This window comes from Lolium rigidum, chromosome 1 (assembly GCF_022539505.1).
Source record: "Lolium rigidum isolate FL_2022 chromosome 1, APGP_CSIRO_Lrig_0.1, whole genome shotgun sequence".
Classification (NCBI taxonomy): Eukaryota; Viridiplantae; Streptophyta; class Magnoliopsida; order Poales; family Poaceae; genus Lolium; species Lolium rigidum.
Genome location: NC_061508.1, coordinates 73,671,658 through 73,680,920, shown reverse-complemented (window position 1 = coordinate 73,680,920; position 9,263 = coordinate 73,671,658).

Below are 9,263 nucleotides of genomic sequence, written 5' to 3'. Positions count from 1 at the left end.
TCCATTCTTTTACATCGAATACAATCTACTGCAAACATTGTTCATTACTGTTCTTCGCATACAAACATTATTTTCCACACTATACATTTAATCCTTTGTTACAGCAAGCCGGTGAGATTGACAACCTCACTGTTAAGTTGGGGCAAAGTATTTGGATTGTGTTGTGCAGGTTCCACGTTGGCGCCGGAATCCCTGGTGTTGCGCCGCACTACACTCCACCACCAACAACCTTCACGTGCTCCTTGACTCCTACTGGTTTGATAACCTTGGTTTCTTACTGAGGGAAAACTTGCCGCTGCACGCATCACACTTTCCTCCTTGGGTTCCCAATGGGCGTGTGCTTTACGCGTCATCAGGCTGCGGCGTTTCGTTCCATGGGCCGCCACGTCGCGCTAAGATACACGCGCGGAAAATAAAGAAACACAGGGAGGCCACATGGATCCGGAACGGCAGCGCGGATCCGGTGCGGCGCCATAAATGCTGGCGCAGAAGACGAAGGGAAGTGACCCCTGACACTGTCGTGCGCCAGGCACAGTGCACATGTCACTGACAGCCGTTGTACCCGAGATATTCTCGACTTCGCCGAGGAGAGGTTTAATGACAAAGATACCGGAGAAAATCGATAAAATAACATAAGTTCGGCAAAGACTCCGGAGAGTTTGGGATGAAAGCTGGAAGGATTAAACCGGTACCTTGAGAAAAGAGAACCTGGCATGGTCCGTTGGATAGGATCCACCGGACTATACCAGCTTCGAGGACTAATGTTGGGGGGGATGACCCCCGGTATGCTAGAGGCATGCCAAACCGGATGGTTTGAGCCATCAAAGTACCGGTTTAAAGGTTGTTCCGGATAACGAAGGTTGATTCACAGAATCGTACCGGTAGCCTAGGAGGGGGATACCGGAACTGGCTAAGAACGTACCGGAGTACCGGAACAGGCTACACTGTAGCACGTCGGCAAGACTGGTCAAAGATGCTCTCCAGAGCTAGAAGACAAAGATGACCGAAGCACTTCAGCTTTAATCGAAGCCATGACGCCAAAGGCGAAGGATGACGTAAAAGGTGTCGGAGGATTTCACAGTTCCTGATTAAAGGCATACCGGCATCACCGGTAGCTAAAGTAGCTTTGTAAAGTAGTTTGTCTAGTCAAAGATCCCATTAGGGTTTCTTAGGGTTTCTTCCCCTGTAAGCCACCCTCTCCCCTATATAAGGAGAGGGGGCACAGCCCTTCGCGGGCACACGGAACAAGAGATACATACGTCCTAGCAGATACCCTGTAACCATAAACCTGTAAGCTCATGTGATCAAGAAATAGAGAGATCTAGAGGCGACATTGTGCTTGAGTTCATCTTCTTCAACCTCTGGCTAAGGCCAAGTTCTTGAGGAATCCATCCGGAAACCTCTCCATCCATACCAAAACCCTCCCCCGAATCCTCTAGCGCACATTTGGCCCCAAGATAAGCCATCCCATGGCATCTGTCTGTTCACCACGACGACACCCCGAGCCACATGTGTCTAGACATATTGTAGTGTGCATTCACGTGGAGGAGGCGTTCATGGAAATTGGAGGTGAGACTACCCCTTTTAATTTCAATATGGGGCGTCAACACACTGCCAATTAGATACCTCCTGGGTTAAGGCATGACATGGGCCTCCTGGGTTATGACACTGATGAAGATGGGAAGGAGGAAGAAGAGGAAGCCATAGCTGGTGGTGAGTAGAGGAGGGACAAAATAAGTACTAGAAGGATGGCTTCATCGTGTATGATGTCGATGAGGATGAGGAGGAAGAAGAAGAGGAAGCCAGAGCTGTTGGTGAGCAGAGGAGTGACAAAACAAGGACGAGAAGGATGGCTTCATCGTGGATGATGCCAATGAAGATGAGGAGGAGGAAGAAGTGGAAGCTAAAGCTAGTAGTGAGCAGAGGAGGGAGAAAACGAGTACGAGAAGGATGTCTTCATCGTGGATGACGCCGATGAAGATGAGGGGGGAAGAAGTGGAAGCCAGAGCTGGTGGTGAGGAGAGGAAGGACAAAATGGGTACGAGAAGGATGGCTTCATCGTGTATGCCACCGATGAAGATGAGGAGGAGGAGGAGGAGGAGGAAGAGGAAACCAGAGTTGGTGGTGAGCAGAGGAGGGACAAAACAAGTACGAGAATGATGGCTTCATCGTGGATGACGCTGATGAAGATGAGGAGGAGGAAGAAGAGGAAGCCAGAGCTGGTGGTGAGCGGAGGAGGGACAAAACGAGTACAAGAAGGATGGCTTCATTATGGATGACACCGATGAAGATGGTGAGGAGGAAGAAGAAGAAGAAGAAGCCATAGCTGGTGGTGAGCAGAGGAGAAACAAAACAAGCACGAGAAGGATGGCTTCATCGTGTATGACGCCGATGAAGACGAGAATGAGGAAGAAGAAGAGGAAGCCAGAGCTGCTTGTGAGCAGAGGAGTGACAAAACGAGTACGAGAAGGATGGCTTCATCCTGGATAACGTCGATGAAGGTGAGGAGGAGGAAGAATAGGAAGCCAGAGCTGGTGGTGAGCAGAGGAGGGACAAAACGAGTACGAGAAGGGATGGCTTCATGGTGGATGACACCGATGAAGACAAGGAGCAGGAAGAAGAAGAGGAAGCCATAGCTGGTGGTGAGCAGAGGAGGGACAAAACGAGTACGAGAAGGATGGCTTCATCGTGGATGTCACCGATGAAGATGAGGAGGAGGAAAAAGAGGAAGCCAGAGCTGGTGATGAGCATACACTACTAGGAATAAGCTTATAGCTGGCCTTATTACCTCCAGCGAACTCGGGCCAAAGTGGCCGACGGTAAGGCCTTTCAGGTCACCTCGCGTTACCACCGGCGAGTTGCTCTTGAATGTGCCGGGGCTAGCCCACTTAGCACCGGCAAGTTGGTCTTGAAAGTGTCGGGGATGTGTTTGGCCGAGAGGCCACGGATGCACTTCGCATTACCGCCAGCTGATGGGGGTGGAAGCGCCAGGGATAAGTGTGCTTACCTCCGGTGAGTTGGTTTCGGATGCGTTGGGGGTAAGGTGGTCCTGCGTGGGCCACCCGGGCTGAATTTACCACCAACGACCCGTAGTAAACTTCGCCAGGGATAAAATGGTTACCGCTGGAGTTTTCAAAGCTATACCGCTGGTGGTAACCTGGGCCTTTATACAAATTCGACCAGCCACCTACCACCACCGCCACTCACTCACATTTCATGGCAAGTTGACCCAAGCACTTGGTAACTCATTTCCCCACCCATTTTAGTTAATTCAACCAACCAAGTTGCATATATTTGAGTAAAAAGTGCTCCCCTCGCATGCATTAGCCCCTCTAGCTAGCTTGCAGTGCAAAATCTAGATCTAGATATAGATCTATCGCCTCCACACTGGCCAGCCACATTTCCACTTCTCTCTATTTCTAGATCTCTAGATCTCTTGAGCATAAGGTCGATGTGTGGCGTCTTTCCGGTGCTTTTGGACATTGCGTTAACTAATAGGTAGGTATATAAATAATGAGTGGAATGTGCATTAGTTGGCGAAAAGTGTCAACACCCGGATTTTTAAGTCCAGATGCCTATTATGTCATTCATCGCAATCCCAGGAATATTGTTGTTGCGAGGCATAATAGTTGAATATCATAGTCATCATTCATTACAACCCATATTGTCTTACAAATTGAATCACATGATCCATATTACACAAGTAGTCGATCTATTGATCAACGAACAAACACAAGTTCATAGCGGAAGCGTAAAGATAAATAGACTCTCTAGTCCACAGGCCAACGCTTGACGTTGGAAGACTCCTAGTTGTCGTAGGCGTCCTGCTGGTCATCTCCTTGGTAGTTCTGTTCATCTTCATACTCTAGCCATTTGAATAGCCAGGGACAAAGCCGTGAGTACTTTAAGTGCTAGTGTAAGTGCTAACAATTCTAGTAAGGGGTGCTAAGCTCTAGTTTATTTGCATAAAGCCAATTTTAGTTCACAAGTATTTGAGAAAAGACTCATTCAAGTGCTAACTAACTCAAGTGGGAACATTAGTGTCATTCCCACAACTCAAGTTCTGATTCAAAACAAGTCACCATTCACCATTCACTTCACAACCATTTTCAAGAATCTGACACCGGAAACTGTATGGCCTTTCCAACCGTCCGTAACCGTGGACACGGCTATTCGAATAGGTTTACACTCTGCAGAGGTTGCACACTTGTGCCACAACATTTGATTTCAGCCGTCGGGATTACCCCGAATCGTCGTAACACAGTACGCGGATCATCAACCATAACCTTTCACTTACAAACCCTAGTATAGGCACCTCTCCCCATGAGCTTGGCCTCCCGGTGAAGACCAACTGTCAACCCGGGAACTTCACAGGGCTTGTCCGTGCAATTCACCTCAATTCACCTCAATTCACATTATTTCTCAACAACGGAGGCAGCCTCGGCATAACCCCTATGATGTGTCTTCAGAGGGAACCCATACTAAGATGTATAAACTTCTAGTTAAGCCCTACCCATAATCAGGTATTGTGGGGGTACTCAAAATTGGAAAGGTATCGCATCCAAACCAATATCAGTTTTAATCAAAAATCACCATCTTCTCCAAGTCACATTCACCTTCAAAATTCATTCAATGGAATGACTCATCATTCCAAGGTTTCAAATTTACTTCAAGTCACATGTTCCCATCTAGAGTAGTCAAGTTTTTAGTATTTAGCACTAGCACTAATCATGAGGGGTGCTATCTTGCTTGGCTAGCTTTGAGACTCACTTTCTACTCTAGTAAGCTTCTTAACTTAGACCAAAGTTAACTATAAAATTAACTCTTAAATAAAACAAGTAAAAACTTTTAGGGTAAAAACTTGGGATAGGATTGTGGTAAGAAAGGTAAGACTAATGGTGCCTTGCCCCAAAGGGCTTTGCACTTTGCAAGAATATTAGCTTGCAACCATAGAACTTGCAATGGTGTTAGCTTGCAAGAGTATAGCTTGCCTTGGTTGTTGAGGTGGTCAAAGTTCTCTTCTTCTTCTGGGTAGAATCCTTCCTCTTCCTGGTATTCTCCGGTACTAGCGTCTATACACGAATACAAGGATACAATCACCAAAAAATACTTAAGTAGCCTTAATTAGCCTTAATGGCTCACTTCAAATGATCTAGCATCATCACTTAGCATTGCTACTTAAAATTATTCTAGGGTTTTCTTACTTAGTGTTAGAGAAATAATTTCCTCTCATTATATATGTAAATGATAGTTTCCATTTAGTGTTTGAGGAAAATAATTTCCTCTCATTGAATCTCTTTAATATTTAACTTCCTCAAATCATGCATGAAATCATGTTGACCTAAGTCAACCATTCATCATCATCATTTGGAAAAATGATTTAAATGAGGTAGGATACCTCATACAATTTAACAATATTACTTATGTTTTAATATCACCAAGTATTTAATGTGAGAGTATTTTTACCAGTGGTCCAACTTAATATGAAAGTACTTGGGACAAGATTTAAATGAAGTAAAACGCTTCATAAGATTTACATAATAGTTTTGGACAATATCACTTAATAAATTTAGCCATATAGTCCTTTATTTAATTTGGGCCATGATCACTCAAAGTAACTGATACGTCCAAAACGTATCTACTTTCCCGAATACTTTTGCTATTATTTTACCTCTAATTTGTGTATTTTGGATGCAACTAACACGGACTAACGCTGTTTTCAGTAGAACTGTTCTGGTGTCTCGTTTTTGTGCAGAAATCCAACTTTCAGGAAAATCCTCGGAATTTATGCAGAAGGCCCTATTTTCCCAGAATACTGACGGAGCCAGAAGGACAAATCAGGTGGAGGCCCGAGGGCCCCACACCATAAGGCGGCGCGGCCTAGGGGGGCCCGCGCGGCCCTATGGTGTGGCCCCCTCGGCCGGCCTCCGACGCCCTCCTTTAGACTACTTATCGGCCTCGACCTAAAAAACACAGGAGAGAAGTCGAAGTCGCCAGAAAGCCTCCAGAACGCCGCCACATCGCGAAACTCCGTCGCGGGAGCCAGAAGTCTCCGTTCTGGCACTCCGCCGGGACGGGGAATTGGAGGAGATCATCGCCATCATCACCACCAACGCCTCTCCATCAACCAGCCATGTTTCCCCCATCCATGAGTGAGTAATTCCCCCGCTGTAGGCCGAAGGGGATGGTAGGGATTGGATGAGATTGGTCATGTAATAGCATAAGATTGTTAGGGCATAGTGCCTAGTGTCCTTAATTGGTACTTTGATGATATTGTTGCAACTTGCTATGCTTAATGCTTGTCACTAGGGCCCGAGTGCCATGATCTCAGATCTGAACATGTTATTGTTTCATCATGATATTCATTGTTTTATGATCTTACCTGCAAGTTGTATACACATGTCGCTGTCCGGAACCAATGGCCCCGAAGTGACAAGAATCGGGACAACCGGAGGGGATGGTAGTGATGTGAGGATCACATGTGTTCACGGAGTGTTAATGCTTTGCTCCGGTACTCTATTAAAAGGAGTACCTTAATATCCAGTAGATTCCCTAGAGGCCCGGCTGCCACCGGCTGGTAGGACAAAAGATGTTGTGCAAGTTTCTCATTGCGAGCACGTACGACTATAATTGGAACACATGCCTATTGATTGCTTTGTACTTGGACACCGTTTTATTATTATCTGCAAATGCCTTGCTATGATTGTTACATGAGTTTCTCTCATCCATGCAATGCCCGTTCATCCGTCCCCGTGCCTACAGTATTTTAATCCTGCTGTTTACTAAAATCACTACTGCTATCTTTGTTACTCTGCTGCTGTTATTTCACTACTGCTACTGCTATAAAACTGTTACTACTGATAAACTCTTGCGAGCTAGTCTGTTTCCAGGTGCAGCTGAATTGACAACTCCGCTGTTAAGGCTTTCAAGTATTCTTTGTCTCCCCTTGTGTCGAATCAATAAATTGGGTTTTACTTCCCTCGAAGACTCGTTGCGATCCCCTATACTTGTGGGTCATCAAGACTATTTTCACGGCGCCGTTGCCGGGGAGCATAGCTTTATTTGGAAGTTCACTTGGATTGATATTGTTCGCTGCAAATTCTCCATCATGGGTAAACCTCGCGATACTAAGGTCGCCATATTACCATCCACTACAAGAAAAGGTACAACTCTGAGTACCTCTGCTGCTCTTGATTCACCATCTGTGATTGATAAACTTGTTTCACCGCCACATGCTTCACATGCGGGTACTTCTGCTGAATCTGAAAACTCTCATAATATTGATAATATTTCTGCTGTGCTTGATGATAGTGGTTCATTGGGATCTTTTCTAGATGCTACAATTGCTAGGTCTAGACAAATTGAAAATACTGAAACTCCTAATGAAAATGCTGTTACACCTGTTAATTCACCTGAGTTTGTTGAATACTCTAGTGATGATCCTGATGAAGATTATGTGGAGCTTAATGATGATTTTATTGAAAAATGCAATGCTACTACTGATGCAAGAAAAATTAAAAAGTTGCTTGCAGAACATGCTGTTAGATATAAACTGTCTCCTGATCCTAAGTTTGGCACATCTCCTATAAACATTAAGGATAAAGATTATGATTTTTCTCTTGATTTATCTCATATAGCTATTGTTGAGAAAACACCCTTTTGTGGTACTGAAAAAGAAAGTGCTGTTGAACACATGATTGAGCTATCTACTCCGAGTAGCTTGTTTTCTGATGATGTTAAGAAGCGTACTTACTTTGTTGCTAAAATCTTTCCATTCTCATTAAAGGATGACGCTAAAACTTGGTATAATAGTTTGCCACCTAATTCTATTAAAAGTCCAAAAGAATTGCTTGATGTTTTCTTCCGTAAATACTTTCCTGCTAGTGCTCAACATATTGCTTTGCAGAGAATCTATAATTTTGACCAGGGAGATGGAGAGAAATTGCTCGAGGCTTGGGCGAGATTTTGCTCTCTTATTAGAGCTCGGCCTCGATCATGATTTGGAAAAGCATGATTTACTTGATATATTTTATAGTGGACTAACCATTGAGTCTAGGGCATACCTGGATAGTTGTGCTGGTTGTGTTTTCAGGAAAAGAACTCCGGACGACACTGAAGAATTATTGGCTAAAATAGGCCGGAATCATGATGATTGGACTACGCCTGAACCAACTCCAACGCCAATATTAAAGAAGAGGGGTTTAATTAAATTGAATGATGAAGATATGAGGGAAGCCAAGAAGTCTCTCAAAGAGAAAGGTATTAAATCTGAAGATGTGAAGAATCTTCCTCCCATAGAAGATATATGTGAGATAATCCCCCCTTCATCCATGATTGAGGTAAACTCCCTTCAACGCTTTACTAGGGAAGATATTCCGTATTCGAAACCTCCTGCACAATGCTTAGATGAGTTTGATAATTATATTGTTAAGCAAGAAAATTTTAATATGAGAGTAGAGAATCATTTAATGGAAAATTCTCGAGCTATTAGTGAATTGCATGATATTGTAGAGAGAACCTCCAATGATGTTAAGATGCTTGTTAAGCATTTTCATATGGTTCAAACTCAAATTGATCAACTCACTAAAGTGCAAAATGACTTGTTGGGGAATAATTCTAAAGAAAAACATGCTTATGAAGTAACAACTAGAGGTGGTGTCTCTACCCAGGATCCTCTATATCCCGAAGGGCACCCCAAAAGAATTGAACAAGATTCTCAACGCATTGAACCTAGTGCTCCTTCTAAGAAGAAAAAGAAGAAGAAACATAAAAATGTTGTAGAATCCTCTTGAACCTGCTAATGATCCTAATAGTATTTCTATTTCCGATGCTGAAACTGAAAGTGGAAATGAACATGATAATGGTAATGATAATGATAAGAATGATGCTTCTGATAAAGAAGAGGTAGAAGATGAACCCGAAAAGCATGCTAAAAATAAAAAAGTATACTAAAGAAGATTTTATTGCTAAGAAACATGGTAATGAAAGAGAACCTTGGGTGCAAAAGCAAATGCCTTTTCCTGCTAAGAAACTAAAATCAAAGGAAGAAGAACACTATAATAAATTTTGCGATTGGATGAAGCCTTTATTCTTGCAAATCCCTTTGACTGATGCTATTAAATTGCCTCCTTATTCAAAGTATATGAAAGATATTGTGTCTAACAAAAGGAAAATACCCAATGAGGAAATTTCCACTATGCTTGCTAATTACTCTTTCAATGGCAAAGTGCCAAAGAAATTGGGCGACCCAGGTATACCTACTA